The sequence below is a fragment of the Notamacropus eugenii genome, chromosome 2, assembly GCF_028372415.1.
Source record: "Notamacropus eugenii isolate mMacEug1 chromosome 2, mMacEug1.pri_v2, whole genome shotgun sequence".
NCBI classification, from domain to species: Eukaryota; Metazoa; Chordata; class Mammalia; order Diprotodontia; family Macropodidae; genus Notamacropus; species Notamacropus eugenii.
In genome coordinates this window covers 99,016,631-99,033,382 of record NC_092873.1, presented here as the reverse complement: position 1 = coordinate 99,033,382, position 16,752 = coordinate 99,016,631, and the positions used below count along the sequence as shown (strand labels likewise).

The 16,752-nt window shown below is 40.4% G+C and overlaps 1 long non-coding RNA gene across 1 annotated transcript in view; it reads right to left on the bottom strand.

Annotated features, from left to right (window-relative positions):
• LOC140523634 (uncharacterized) overlaps positions 1-16,238 on the bottom strand; it is a 129,458-nt gene extending 113,220 nt beyond the window's left edge. The window contains exon 1 of the long non-coding RNA XR_011973431.1: positions 16,073-16,238. This is a non-coding gene — a long non-coding RNA (uncharacterized lncRNA). The remainder of the gene's footprint in view (positions 1-16,072) is intronic.
• Positions 16,239-16,752: the final 514 nt, after the last annotated feature.

Below are 16,752 nucleotides of genomic sequence, written 5' to 3'. Positions count from 1 at the left end.
AAGATAGATTGCATTCAGGTATGATGTGGGGTGAGGGTGGAGGAGGGATCCCAGAGCAATTCAATTTAGCAAACATTTATTAAGCACTTACTCTATACAGGATGCTATGCCTTGTGCTAAGGAGGGAGATTGTTGAAAATCAGTCCTAATGGAACTGATCATCACACATAAACAAATGGATATTATGTTGCTGTTGAGCTGTGTCTGACTCTCGGTGATTCCATTTGGGGTTTTCTTGGCAAAGATATTGAAGTGGTTCTCCAGCTCATTTTTCAGATGAGGAAACTGAGGCAAACAGGGTTAAGTGATTTGCCCAGCTAGTAAGTGTCTGAGGCCAGATATGAGTCTTCCTGACTCCAGGCCCAACACTCTATCTATTGGGCTACCTATCTACCCAATAGATATAACAAATGAGTGTAAAAGATTTGGAAACAACGAAGGGTAAGTCATTGTGAACCAGAGATCATGGAATGTTTCATGGTGGAGATAAATTTTGTGGGAATTCAATAAGAACAGAAGGAAAAGGGAGAATATTGATAGGAGTACAGTCCTAGAGCCAGAAGGGATCACTCAGAGCATGAGTAGAACTTCATAATTTTACAGGTGAAGAAACTGAGGCATAGGGAAGTTAAGAAATTTGCACAAGGTACTAGAGATAGGATTTGAACACAGATCTTATGATTACAGAGGCAATATTCTTTCCACAATATTATACCATCTCATTCCAAGCATAAGAAACAGCATAATTGGGAATGGAGCCTAGTTCTTTGGATGTTTTTCTACCATAGGCTGATATAATTGTATTATCAGGATCCCTATAACCCCCAAAATAAAATAAAAAATCATCTGTTTGGCATTCAAAATCCCCCATAACCTGGCCCCCTCTATCTTTCCAGTCTTCTTACCAGTTACATGCCATCCTCCAATTCGTTATCCAACCATTCGGTTGTCCTTGATGCTTTTCCAACGTGTGTAATGGCAATGGCAATCAATTAGGTTTTTGTTTTACTAAAAGTGTCTCTGATTGAATAATGTGATTGGAGAGGATCTTTCCCACCCATTGACAGACCTGCCCATTGTGGGAAGCTTGTTTAGGAGAGTTGTTTTGTAGGAGGGTCCCAAGTACCTTTTTCTTTTTTTTGTACTGAGACCCTGGGTCAGAGGGTTAAGTCCTCTGGCTCTAAGAAGTGTGTAAATACTTGAGGTTTACTGACAGGAAGTGTTTCATTGGCCAGAAAGACTCTAGGAAAGCACTAAGAAGTGCCCCCACATCCCTCCCCATTCTCTGCCTCCCTCCCCCACTAAAACTCAGCAGAAGTTGATGGTTCTTTCTGATAACTGTAATATGTATGTAATGGTCAGATACTTTGGAAGCATGTCTGTTGATTTTTGATTTCTCTGAAATTTTGATTTTCTCTGATACCTGTACTTGACGAAAGTGATTGTTAAGCCCTTGAAAGTTGCTTTCCTTTTGTGAACGCATATCTAAGAACCTGTGGTAGCAGGTCCCCCTGTGTATGTTGGCATGCTTAGTGTTACAACATGACACTCTGCCTCCCAACTCTGGACATTTTTCTCTGGCTGTTCGCCATGGGCACAAGGCTCTCCCTCCTCATCTACATTCCTGGGTTCCCTGTTTTCCTTGAAAACTCAGCTAAAATTTTACCTTCTCCAGAAAGCCTTTCCTAATCCCCCTTAATTCTAGGGCCTTGCCTCTATTTGTTATTTCCCATTTATCCCATATATAACTTATTTATATTTTCATGCTTTCTCACCTATTAGAATATGAGTTCTTTGAGAGCAGAGATTATCTTTTACCTTTCTTTATATCCACTGCAGCTTAGCACAGAACCTAATAGATAGTAGGCATTTAATATTTTTTTTGACTATGACTAATGGACTACAGGGGGTGGGAGGAAGAGGTGTTTATATAAAGATCAAATTTAGGGATTGTTGAAATTCTTATAAGCTGGGGAAGAGGACAAGACCTTGAAAAGATCAAGGACCTCTCACTCAGGGGGTTCCAAGGCAATCATCCATCCCTTCACAAAAGTATAAAAATTACAGAGAGAGTCAGACAATCAGACAGAGATTTAGCCTCTATGGCCTGGCACACTGAAGCTGAGACAATGGGAGAGAACTGATCATTCAGGAGATGATCACAGTGTGGAAGATTAGAATTTCACCAACACTATTCTCTCCAAAGTCACAAATGATCTCGTATTTGTTGAATCCAATGCCCTTTTCTCAATTCTCATTTTTCTCTTCAGCCCTTGATACTGCTGATGATTCTCCTCTCCTTGATACTCTTTTCTCTGTAGGTGTTGGGGACACCACTCTCTCCTGATTCTCCCCTTTCCTATCAGCTAGTTTCGCTTAATTGTCACCCAGATCACGCCCAGTCACCAGGTTCTGTCTGGGCCTTCTTCTCTTCTCTCTTTATACTTCATTACTTGATGAGCTCATCTGTTCCCATGGATTAAATTTCTACCTCTAGGCTGATTTGCAGCTCTACTTATCTTGACCTAACCTCTCAACTGACCTCCTATTTCACATCTTTAACTGCCTTTCAGACATCTTAAACTTGATATACAATAGATATCTTAAACTCAACACAACCAAAACGAAATTCATTATCTTTCCCCCTAAATTGTCCCCCCTCCTCAAAACTTCCCCATTACTGTTGAGGGCACTACCATCCTCCAGTCACCCAGGTTTGCAAGGTAGGTGTCATCCTTAATGCCTAGCTATCTCTCATCTTCCATATCCAATCTATTGCCAAGGTCTGTTGATTTCACCTTTGCAGTATCTTTTGAATACTCTCCTTTCTCTGCTCTGACACTGCCACTATTCTGGAACAGGCCTTCCTCACCTCCTACTTGGACTATTGAAATAGCCTGTGGGTAAGGCAGTCTGTCTCAAGTCTCTCCCCACTCGAGTATTTCCTCTATTCAGCCACCAAAGTGATTTTCATAAAGAACAGGTTCAATATTGCCTCCCATAAACCACTACTCAATATATTGTAGTGGCTTCCTATTGTCTCCAGAATCAAATGTAAAATCCTGTTTGGCATTCAAAGCCCTTCATAACTCAGTCTCTTTCCTACTTTTCTAGTGTCTTTGTACTTTATTTCTTGCCCTGAACTCTTTGATCCAGTGATGCCTGCAGCCTGTCTGTTTCACAAACAAGACTCTCTGTCTCTCAGCTCTGGGCATTCTCTCTGGCTATCTCCCGTGCCTTCATCTATCTCTCTCTTCTGCTCTGACTACTGACCTCCCAGACTTCCTTTAAGTCCCAGCTAAAATCCTATCTTCTATAGGAAGACTTTCCCAACTGCTCTTAATCCCATTGCCTTCCTTCTCTTAACTATTTCTTATTTATCCTAAACATAGCTTTTTATTTTTTAGTACATATGTATTTATTTTCCTCAACTAGATTATGAGCTCCTTGAGGGCAGGGACATTTTTTTGTCTCTTTTTTTTGTCTTTAAGTACCTAGTACTTAGAACATTGCCAAGCACATAACAAGCACTTAATAAATGCTTATTGACTGATTGTCAGAGCTCAATGAAAGAAAATCCTCAGTTAAGAGCAAATTTAGTGAGGATAACGTTGTCTGAGGCTATCAGGGACCTATAGTGTTAGTGATGTGAGCATTGCCTAAAAATAGACATCGAAATATTCCTATGCATGTTCACTGTTCCACTGAGAGTGGGTACATTTGTGGGAAAGTATAATATAAAGAGGGCAGCGAGGTGGCTTAGTGGAGAGAGTGCCAAACCTGGAGTCAGGAAGATTCATCTTCTTGAGTTCAAATCCAGGCTCAAACACTTACTAGCTGTGTGACCCTGGGCAAGTCACTTAACCCTATTTTTCCTTCATTTCCTCATCTTTAAAATGAGCTGGAGAAGGAAATGACAAACCACTTCAGCATCTTTGCCAAGAAAACCCCAAATGGGGTTACAAAGAGTTGGATGCAACTGAAAAATGACTCAATAACAACTTCTTCAAGTATAAAGTGAAGGAGTTGTACTAGGTATTCATTGTGACTCAACAGATGAAAAAACTGACTATGAGTCCATAAGACCTGAGTTCAAATCTGTTTCAACACATGACTACAACTAATTCATTAACTTCTCAGCCTTAGTGTTCTCTTCTGTAAAAATAGGGATGATATTTATTCTTTCTAACTTACCAGGAAATAACAAAAAAAGTGCACTGTGGGGTGATGAGTTATTTAGGGCCACATCCCACGAATCTCAGCTCTAGAATAAAAACTGGACCTATGATTTCAGTAGAGAAACTTCCCCTTCTCTAAGGTGAGAATACTTGTATTATTGATGGTTACCACCTTTGTAACTTATAGTCTTAGAGATCTGCCTAGAGCAGTGAAAGGTTCATAAATTGCCTAGGTTCACACAGCAAGGATGTGTTAGAGGTAAGACTCGAACCTGGGTCTTCCTGGTATACCAACAGCTTCCTAGTCCTTATTCCATGCAAACACTATTATTTTTGGTGTCATTTTTCAGTCATGTTCAACTCTCCATGACCCCATTTGGAGTTCTCATGGCAAAGATCCTAGAGTGGTTTACATTTCCTTCTCCAGCTCATTTTATAGATGAGGAAACTAAGGCAAACAAGGTTAAGTGAACTGCCCAGATAGTAAGCGTCTGAGGCCAAATTTGAACTCAAGAAAGTGAGTCTTCCTGATTTCAGGCTTGGCACTCTATACACTATGGCACCAGCTAGCTGCCCCATAGTACCTCTATATCAATTTTTTACTCATGAACAGTACTCTATTCCCCAGTCGATAAATTGTCAAAGGGTATGAACAGGAATTTTCAGAGGAAGAAATTCAAGCTATCTATAGTCATATGAAAAAATGTTCTAAATCACTGTTGATTAGAGAGATGCAAATCAAAACAACTCTGAGGTACCACATCACACCTATCAGATTGGTTAACATGACAAAACAAGATGATGATAAATGTTGGAGAATATGTGGGACAGTTGGAACACTAACTCATTGTTAGTGGAGCTGTAAACTAATCCAGCCATTCTGGAAAGCAATTTGGAACTATACCCAAAGGGCTACAAGAATGTGCATACCCTTTGACCCAGCAATATCACTTCTAGGACTGTATCCCAAAGAGATCATAAAAATGGCAAAGGGTCCCACATGTACAAAAATATTTATAACACCTCTCTTTGTGGTGGCCAAGAGCTGGAAATTGTCCATCAATTGGGGAATGTTTGAACAAGTTGTGGTATATGAATGTAATGGAATACTACTGTGCTATAAGAAATGATGAAGAAGACTTCAGAGAGACCTGGAAGGACTTATATGAATTGATGTTGAGTGAAAGGAACAGAACCAGTACAACACTGTACACAGTAACAACCACAGCGTGCAAGGAATTTTTTTGGTAGACTTAGCTCTTCACAGCAATGCAAGGACCTAAAACATTCCCACAGGACTCTTGAGGCAAAATGCCATTCACGTATACAGAAAGAACTATGGAACTGGAATGCAGAATGAAGTAGAATATTTTCTCTTGTGTTATGTTTTGTTTTGCTTTTTCTCGTGGTTTCTCCTATTCATTTTAATTCTTCTGTGCAACATGACTAATGTGAATATATGTTTAATAAGAATGTATGTGCAGAAGATTACATGGTGTCTCGTGGAGGGAGCAGGGAGAGAGAGGGAGAAAATCTAAGAATTATGGAAGTGATTGTAGAAAACTGAAAACAAATAATAATAAAATTTTTAAAAAACCAGTACTCTAAATCCCTTTCTGACCACAATTTGTCTTCCTAAACCTCCAGGTATTTTTGCAGTTTCATTTGCCATCAAACAATAAAATGGTAGCTTAAGATCCTAGGGGACTGTCCATCACTCAGAGTTCGTTGGGGCCCTGCACTGAAGTGGAGGTGGGTCAGATATTCCAGTAGCTCACACTAAAGAATAAATCCTGACATTGTCATTCTTTATATTCATTTTCCAGGGTGATTGCCTCCAATTACCAACCACAGATAATCAATTTATTTGATAAGTAAAGCACCTTTATGTCTATTAGGGAGTCAAATGACAGATTTTTTTTTTTAAATATCAGGCCACTGGACCCAGGTGGCTCAGGAGGAGAAAGTGAGTTTGGTGACCTTGCATAGCCCTCCCTCACTCAAATCAAAATCAGCTGTAAGTCATGTCATCATCTTGATGTCATGGTCCTCTTCACAAATGAAGGACAAATACAACAACAAATGACAGATATATTGTTGGACTTGGAATCCACAAAACATGGGTATAAATCTTACCCAAAACAAGTCACTTACCCTATCACAGTTTCAGTTTTCTCATCTGTAAAATGGGAATAATACCTGTAGCACTGTACTTACCAGGCTATTTTAGGATCAAATAAGGGAACAATATAAAAAGTGGTCTGGATTTGGAATTAGATGATCTAAAGTCAAGTGTCATCTCAACGTGCTTACTATGACCTTGTGCAAGTCTATTCAAAGGTGAGCCTCAGTTTCTTTTTTTATTTAAATTTATTTATTTAAGCTTTCAACATTCATTTCCACAAAATTTTGAGTTCCAAATTTTCTCCCCATCTCTCCCCTCCCCTCACCCCAAAACACCAAGCATTCTAATTGCCCCTATCAATAATCTGCCCTCCCTTCTAACATCCCTCCCTTCCCTTATCCCCATCTTCTCTTTTGTCCTGAAGGGCAAGATAGCTTTCTATACCCCATTACCTGTATTTCTTATTTCCTAGTTGCAAGAACAATACTCAACAGTTGTTCCTAAAACTTTGAGTTCCAACTTCTCTTCATCCCTCTCTCCCCACTCATTCCCTTTGGGAAGGCAAGCAATTCAATATAGGCCATATCTGTGAAGTTTTGCAAATGACTTACAAAATAGTCGTGTTGTGTAAGTCTAATTACATTTCCCTCCATCCTATCCAGCCCCCATTTTTTCTGCTCTCTCTTTTGACCCTGTCCCTCCCCAAGCGTGTTGACTTCTAATTGCTCCCTCCTCCCATTGCCCTCCCTTCCATCATCCCCCCCACCCTGCTTATCCCCTTCTCCCCCACTTTCCTGTATTATACGATAGGTGTTAATACCAAAATGAGTGTGCATTTTATTCCTTCCTTTAGTCGAATGTGATGAGAGTAAGCTTCATGGTTTTTCTCTCACCTCCCCTCTTTTTCCCTCCACTGAAAAGTCTTTTACTTGCCTCTTTTCTGAGAGATAATTTGCCCCATTCCATTTCTCCCTTTCTCCTCCCAATATATTTCTCTCTCACCACTTAATTTCATTTTTTTTAAGATATGATCCCATCCTATTCAATTCACCCTGTGCTCTGTGTGTGTGTGTGTGTGCATGTGTGTGTAATCCCACCAACTACCCAGATACTGAAAAAAGTTTCAAGAGTTACAAATATTGTCTTTCCATGTAGGAATGTAAACAGTTCAACTTTAGAAAGTCCCTTATGATTTCTCTTTGCTGTTTACCTTTTCATGCTTCTCTTCATTCTTGTGTTTGAAGGTCAAATTTTCTTTTCAGCTCTGGTCTTTTCATGAAGAATGCTTGAAAGTCCTCTATTTCATTGAAAGACCATTTTTTCCCCTGAAGTATTATACTCAGTTTTGCTGGGTAGGTGACTCTTGGTTTTAGTCCTAGTTCCTTTGACTTCTGGAATATCCTATTCCATGCCCTTCGATCCCTTAACGTAGAGGCTGCTAGATCTTGTGTTATCCTGATTGTATTTCCACAACACTTGAATTGTTTCTTTCTAGCTGCTTGCAATATTTTCTCCTAGACCTGGGAACTCTGGAATTTGGCCACAATGTTCCTAGGAGTTTCTCTTTTTGGATCTCTTTCAGGAGGTGATTGATGGATTCTTTCAATATTTATTTTGCCCCTTGGTTTTAGAATATCAGGGCAGTTTTCCTTGAAAATTTCATGAAAGATTATGTCTAGGCTCTTTTTTTTTTTATCATGGCTTTCAGGTAGTCCCATAATTTTAAAATTGTCTCTCCTGGATCTATTTTCCAGGTCAGTTGTTTTTCCAATGAGATATTTCACAATATCTTCCATTTTTTCATTCTTTTGGTTTTGCTTTGTGATTTCTTGGTTTCTCATAAAGTCATTAGCCTCCATCTGTTCCATTCTAATTTTGAAAGAACTATTTTCTTCAGTGAGCTTTTGAACCTTCTTTTCCATCTGGTAAATTCTGCTTTTTAAAGCATTCTTCTCCTCATTTTCTTTTTGAACCTCTTTTGCCAATTGAGTTAGCCTATTTTTAAAGGTGTTATTTTCTTCAACATTTTTTTGGGTCTCCTTTAGCAAGGTGTTGACCTGCTTTTCGTGCTTTTCTTGCATCTCTCTCATTTCTCTTCCCAGTTTTTTCTCTACCTCTCTTACTTGATTTTCAAAATCCTTTTTGAGCTCTTCCATGGCCTGAGTCCATTGGACATTTGTTTTGGATGTTTGGGATACAGAAGCCTTGACTTCTATTTCTTTCCCTGATGGTAAGCATTGTTCTTCCTCATCTGAAAGGATGGGAGGAGATATCTGTTCACCAAGAAAGTAACCTTCTATGGTCTTATTTTTTTTCCCTTTTTTGGGCATTTTCCCAACCAGTTACTTGACTTTTGGATCCTTTGTCAAGAGTAGGGTATACTCTGGGAATGTGTAAAATCTCAGTTTCTCCAAGGTGGCACAATCAAGCGTGTACACTGGTCTGGGAGCAGGAAGAAATTTTTGTGCCCAGAATCTTAGCAGTTACCTCTCCATAGCCACCTGGCCTCCAGTTCCACCAAGCCAGCACTGGGGGCTGGGATTCAGTCAAGCTGTGGGGGCAGGGCCACCATTCAGTGTAAGACAAAGATCAGCTCCGTCAGGGCCTCTACACAGGGCTGAGGTAATATTCAGCTCCTCGATGCCCCCAGGAGTTTTACGATCCAACAATGGATGTGGGCTGCTGTAGGGACTGAGATGGGAACTGCTGCCACCTGCCCAATGTGGCCTCTGTGGGATGCTGCCTGAGGCCAGAGCTATGGGAAGGCTCTTCTCCCTTACTGGTCAGCTGAAAAAACCCTGTCACTGACCTTTGGTGCCTGTGGATTGAGGGATCTGCGGACCACTGCTGCTGGGACTGGGGATTTACTGCTACTGTGACTGGAGATTCCACCCCTGATGTGTCCTCCTCCCAGAGTTGCACCCTGCTACATGGCCAAGGCTGGGCTCAGCTCCTTGCCTGGTGCAACAGACGTTTCCTGTGGGCCTTTCAGGTCACCCTGGGCTGGAAATCTCCACCACTCTGTTGTTCTCCACTTCTGCTGCTCCAAAATTTTTTGAGGGTCCCTCTCTACAGGTATTTTATGGGCTGTGTGGGAAGAGCCTGCCTTTGTGTGTCTTTCTACTCCACCATCTTGGCTCTACCCCCCAAGCCTCAGTTTCTAATGCAGCTAGTGATTGTGTTATAGGGCTAACATATGTCATCATGTACCACCAGCATGGGTTAGATACATCCTTTCTCCTTTCCTCCTGAGACTGGAATTAATTTTTTCTAGCAGAAGATAAAGCTTCCCTGAGAACAGATTGACCTGTTTCCTTGATTTCTGGTGACTGAAGGGCACTAAAAGCCCCACTCATATGCAGTCATGGCCTCTCTAATTTGATGGATTTCTGAAGACCACAAGTCTCCATGTCCTTCATCATATCTTGCCCTGATGATAAGATGGGTTCCTACATGGAGATAGGAGGGTCAACATGCAGAGAAGCTTAATATCACTGTGTCCTTACTATATATCCTTCCTCTGCTAGGGAGAAGTCAACCTCCTTTTGTGAATGGTTCAATGACTCAAGAGTGCCTCATTTCATCCAGACATAGAACCTGAAGTAAGAGAGGGCTGGAATTACAATCACTTGCAATACCATGCAAGTAAAGGGACTCTTCTGATAGGATTGGGAACTAATAAGCTACAGCTAGTAACCCAATGGATGGTCTCCAACACAGAGATCTGATTCCAGTTACTATGAGCCCCATTGAGATAGGAGTCATGAGACTAGAGAATGAGAGTCAAAGAGTTTGGAAACTCTGACTGGTGGTTAAAAGATAAATTCCAAAATGGTTGTATTACTGCTCCTGGAAAGAGGATGATTGTCTACCTTAAAGGAGCAGGTGAGGGTGGGCCTTTTTCACGAAAGAACTGGGCAAGCTACATGAGAAATTCAACTAGAAATCTGATGAATCACTGGAGGTATGGTTCTTAAGGGTATGCTCTGATGAAGCCAGTACTGAGACAAACTCAGCAATTGAGTTCCATATGCTTGAGTAGCTATCTGAGGATTTATTGTTACAAAGTCAGCTAAATTTATTAGATCCTCCAGATGGCAAGCACCTTTGGTCCCTCTTTAGATGGATAAGATGGAGAGTCATTCACATCTGGCCCTCTAAAGATGAATTCCTTCTTCAATCTGCAGGGGATGACGTGAAGTTCCTAAAGTAAATGTTTGATAGATTTGACTTAGGCAGCTATCCCTCTCTTCCACAGCTTTGCATACCCTTCTGCAGCATGCTCTACAGGGTATTTGATTCAGATTTTAGCTATAGGTCTCCTCCACCATACAAACTATATAGATTATATTTGAAGATGTGGTCATGACAGTTGTAGCTTGGACAAATACTGCTGTCAGTGCAAATAGATATTCTGTGAATGGGAGGAGAAGTCAAAGAGGGTACAACCGTGCTAGATGAGCTGAAGGGAATGAAACCCTCCTCCAGAGGGAGTTTCGTATGTGGATCCTGAAACATAGCATAGATACAAAAGCAATTGATGGACAGCACATAGGACTGCTTGGGGAAATTCAACACTGGAACACAAGGAGTGCTTCAGGCCCATTCAAGCTTTTAGTGTCCTGTAAAGTCTCTGTCCCATTTGCAACATGCAGGGAAGGCACAAAGGACAGACTATGGAGGGAATGGGCATTATGGGATCTTGGGAATCAATATCTTTGTAGGCCCTTTCAGTAACATCTTTGTATCTCATGTTGGGCCAAATGGAAGCCTTATAGTTTCCCCAAACATTCCATGTAGTTAAAACTATGTAATACTGGGTCCCCAGGAAGGTGAAATATATCCCTTCCCTAGTGATGGATATGAAGGAAGCTGGAGTAATTTGCTGAATCAACTCCTATTACAATAACCTTGTGTTACCTGTGAGAAAGACAGATGGTACCTGGAAGCTACAGTACTACAGGGAGCTGAACAAAGTCATCCTGTCCATCCCCTCCATTATTCTTGACCTCATCAATGTCACAGACCCAGTAGCACAAACTGAGAGTGAGTGGCATGGCACTATTGATCTTCCCAATATTCATTTTTCTATTCCTATAGTTGAGAATAGTCAAGAACAGTTTGTTTGAACTTGGGAAGGAGTCCAATATATCTTCATTATTTTCTCAGGGCTACCTGAACTCTCCCTGATACTGATGGGCAGAGATCTGAAAGATTCCTGAGGGAACCATGCCACGTTGATGACATAACGTTGGCTGGACTCTGAGGCCATGGTGACAGAAGTCCTTCATGAGATGGTGGCCCATATGAGGAAAAAGGAGTACCTAAGAAAATCTGGGGTCTAGTCAGCTCTGTCAAGTTTTGGGAAATACTGTAAGTGGGAGTCTAGGATCCCAGGCATAGAATCTAGCACTTGTTTCACCACAATCTAAAAAGGAAACTCAGAGGTTTATTGGATTCTTTGGGCTTTGGAGATTCAATATTTCCAACCTAGGTATCCTGGTGACCCCCATTAGCCTATCTATATTCTTTCACATGGTTGTTAATACTTTGGAATTCTTCTTTTGAAAATGTGTTCATTGACTTTGACTGCATTGGAAAATGACTCTTGTTCATATATATGTATGTTCATATATATATGTATATATATATATATGTATATATATATATATATATTTTAGATACCAAACTCTCAGCTGAAAAATTTGATGCATAGATTTCTCCCCATGCAACAGCTTCCCTTCTCATCTCAGATTAATTAATTTTGTTTATGCACAATCTTTTCAATTTTATATAATCAAAATTACTTATTTTATCTTTTGTAATTGCCTCTATCCCTTGTTTGGTTAAGAATTCATCCCTTACCCATGGCTGTGAAAATGTAAATGACTTGCTTTTCTTCAGGTTGTGTATTCATTTTGAATTTGTTCTAGAATATGGTATAAGATGTTGCTCTAAAGTCTAATTTCTGCCAAATGACTTTCTAGTTTTCCCAGAAGTTCTGGTCAAATAGGGAGTTCTTTCTTAAGTAATTTGCCTTTGAGGACTTAGCGAACATTGGGTTATTGAGTTCCATTATTTAGAGTTTTTACCTTGTCTAGTTTGTTCATTGATCTACGTTTCTATTTTTTTTAAACCAGTAACAAATGGTTCTGATGACTGCTGCTTCATAATGTAGTCTGAGTGCTGGAAGGGATATTCCCTTTTCATTCCTGCATTTTTTTCGTTATTCCCCCTCCAAATGATTTTGTTGTTATTTTAGTGAATTCTGTGAATTCTCTTGTTTGTAGTTTGATTGGTAAAACATTAAATTTGTAATCAACAATTGCTTTTATTACTATTTTCATTTTATTATATGTAGCCCAGCCATGAGCACTAAATATTCCTCCAATTATTAAGTTTTTAAAAAAATTCTCTAAGAATTTTGTAATTGAATTTTTAATTGTGCTTTGGTGGAATGATTCCCAAATATTTTATCACCACCATCATCAAACAATTATTAAATATTTACTATATGCCAGATATTGGGAGAAGTATTGGAAACACAAAGAAAGGCTAAAATATTATCCCTCTCCTCAAGGAGTTCACATTCTCATGGAAGAGATAACATGAAAATTACTATACATAGACAAAAGATATGTTGTAAATAGGAGGGAATATTGGAGCGAAGGTACTAGCAGTTGGGGGCCAGCTGGTGGGCAGGGGAGGGAAGAGAAGCCTCTTGTCAAAGGTAGGATTTGAACTGAATCTTCAAGGAAACCAAAAAAGCCAGAAGGCAGAGGTGAGGAGGGAGAGCATTCCACACAGGGAGGCTAGAGAATGAAAAGGCACAGAGATGGGAGCTAGGGCACTAAGGACCAATTTCCCAGCTCATAGAGTATGTGGAAAGAAGTGAAGTCTAGGATGACTGGAAATCAAGAGGGGGACAGGTTTGGAAGGGCTTGAAAAGGATTTTACATTTGATCCTGGAAGTAATAGGGAACAACTGGAATCTACTGAGAGAGAGACAGTAATGCTGTGAGACCCACTTTAGGAAGATCACTTTGGTAACTGAGGGAAGGATGGACTGGATTGGAAAAAGAATTGACTCAGGGAGATCAACCAGATGGCTTTTGCAGTTGTCAAGGTATGAGATAAAAGAGGCCTTTACGAGCATGGTGGCCAAGGAGAGAAGGGTATGTGTATGAGAGCTGTGAAGGTAGAAACACAACTTGGCAATGTGTTGCAGGTAAGAAAAAGAGACTGAAGAGTCAAGGATGACCCCAAGGTTGTCAGTCTGAGGGACAGGGAGGATGGTGGTAACCTTGATAGTAAAAGGGAAGCTAGGAAGAGGGGAGGGAGCCTTGGTTGGAGGCCAATTTATCTGATTCCCACATTTTACAGATGAGGAGCTAAGGACCAGAGAGGTTAAATAATTTGTTTGAGCTCACATAGGTAATAAATATCAGAGTCAGGATTCGAACCCAAGCCCTCTGATTTAAAAGTCAGTTCATTTTCTATTGAAACACAATAAGGCTTAGTCAGGACCATTTTTTGCCTTCATAATCTCAGTTTCTAATAGGTTGTCTCACACAGAGTGTGTTTAACAGAAAGATGGAACAGTAGATAGAGTTCCGGACCTTCTAAGTTAAAATCTAAGCTCAGATCCTTACTAGCTATGAAACCCTGGGCAAGTCTCTTTACAGCTGTCTACCTCAGTTTCCTCAACTGTAAAAAGGAGATAATAATAGCACTAGGGAAGCTAGGTAATGCAGTAGGTAGAGTGCTAGGTTTGGAGTCAGGAAGACCTGAGTTCAGATCTGGCCTCAGATACTATGTTACCTTGGACAAGTCACTTAACCCTGTTTGCCTCAGTTTCTTCATCTGTAAAATGAGCTGGAGAAGGAAATGCAAACCACTCTAGTATGTTGGCCAAGAAAAGTCCAAAAGCAGTCACAAAGAGTCGGACACCATTGAAAACAACTAAACAACACAATAGCACTGGTGTCCCAAAGTTGTTGTAAGTATGAAATCACTGTAAATTATGAATCTACATCAAATATTTAAATTATAAATTTAAATCAAATGCTTGTAAATTATGAGATAATAATTATAAAGTGCTTAGCACTATGCCTGGCACATAGTGGGTGTTTAATAAATGCTTGTTTCTTTCCTTCCTCTATAAATGATTGCTTAATTGAAATACGAAATGCTGTTAGGCAATGGGTATATAAAAACCAAATGGAAAACTTGTCCCTCCCCTCAAAGTGCTTATATTCTACAAGGCAACAGAATTCTTGACTTTTTCAGAATTTGTGTCCTATACTTAATCTGCTGCTTCTCTCTTTTCATTCTTTCCTCTGCAAAATGGGAATAGGGAGTGGATCTACTATTCCAATGACATCCATTTCAGGTCAGCAGTTTCCCTGTGCTTAGCCTTTGAAAGCTGACTGTTGAACTGAGAGTTTAAGTCACTTACCCCAGGTCACTCAGCTGGGATATGTCACACCAGAACCCAGTTCTTTCTTGGCTCATGTAACCAACTCTTTATCCACTACACCAAATTTCTTTCCCCAAAATAGCACAATTTACAAAAACAACTAAAGTGAAGTAAGGCTTAAAATTCATTATGAGAACTTAATAACTTTCCTCAGGATAATCAGAGACACCCTAGGATAACAGAAAACCAAGACAGGGAATCCCTGTTCTCACTCCATTCAGTGAAGAGTTAGTCTTTTTCAGCAATAAAAGTCTGCCAGACATCCTTGCTCCTCTCTGTGGCTTAATTAGCTCCTTCTCCCTCCCCTTCCTACATAAACAATTAGAAATGAAGATGCTGGTACCATAATTAAGCAAAGAGGCAAACGTGCGTGCTGGCGGGCATGAGTGTGATTGAACCCACCTGCTGGAGTAATTGCTTAAGTGGGCACATTAGAAGTGCATCGGTGTGTTGGGGTGCACTGGGCATGCTCAGAAGATCAGAGAATTTTGTTCCTGTATTTGATTACAGGGAGGGAGGAGAATATGCCCTAATCCCTGAAGAGAGGGAGAAGCGTGTTTCTATTGCCACATCAGCTTTGAAGACGGTCAGAGGGTGGGAAACGTAACCGAAAGACGTTTGTTCTTTAAAACCCTTCATAACCTGGCTCCAGCCTACATCTCCAGCTTTACTCAGCCTAATTCCCCCTCCAGCATTCTACAGGCCAGTCAAACTGACCTTCTTACTGTTCCCCATGCACAATATCTCATCACCTCTCACTGACTTTGCAGAGTTGAAACACCATGGAATTCTAGAATTCGGTCTCTCACTTCTTTAAGTAGGTTCCCTAGTAGTTTCCTTCAAAACTTAACTTAAACTTCAGTCTTTATATAAACCTTTTCTAATCCTGCCTCCCTAGCTCCACTTCAGCTACTACTGCCTTTTTCCCCCAAATTGCCTTGAGAGGGAGGGAGAGAAAGTGGGGGACAGAGAGAAACAGAGAGCAAGAGAGAGACAGAGATATAGACATAGACACAGAGACAGACAGAGAGAGAGGAAGGAAGGAAGGAAGGAAGGAAGGAAGGAAGGAAGGAAGGAAGGAAGGAAGGAAGGAAGGAAGGGGAAGGAAGGAAGGGGAAGGAAGGGAGGGAGGGAGGAAGGAAGGAAGAAGGAAGGAAGGAAGGAAGAAGGAAAGAAGGAAAGAAAGATAGAACAGGATAGAAAGAAGGAAGGAAGCTTCCTGAAAGCAGTTACTATTACGTTTGTCTTTGTATCTACAATGAATAGGGACTAGACCTATAATTTACTCACAATAAGGAGCTCCCAATAGAAGAAACTTTCTCCACCAATATAGGTACACAACTTAGAGATGTCTAGCACATAGAGCACAGAGAGGCTGATTGACTTGTCCAGGTACACACAACCCATCTGTGTCAGTGACACGATTTGAATTCAGGTCTTCTTGGCTTCATGACCAGATGTCTATCCACTGCACAATGTGGCAGTTTAGAACATTCTTGGCTGATTTGCAGAAAGAGTTCTAGAATAGAATTCAGGAGACTTGTACTCTAGACTCTGTCACTAACTACTTCTCTACTAATAGGGGAGAGAAGGATCATATATCTGCTGACCAAATGGGAAAGACCCAAGGTCCTTTCCCCACCTTTTAAAGGGTCAGCAATTTTCCCCAGTAATGATAGCTATTGACAAGAAAACACCTGGGAGAAGAAATCCTTCTAGGTTGAGCACAGTGTGAGGACTTTCAGCCGAACTTTCCTTTAAAAGAGCAAGATCACAGGTCTTTTCAAAGCTGTCTCACAATCACAACTATTTTTTCTTTTCAATTCGATGCAACTTGTTAGGTATTTACTATGTGCAAGGTACTGATTTACAAAGACAAAATGAAACAGATTTTCCCCTCAAGGACTGGGTGTGGGGAACAATGCACAAGGATAAAACATTCATTATTGTTTTTTGTACTTAAAAGAGGA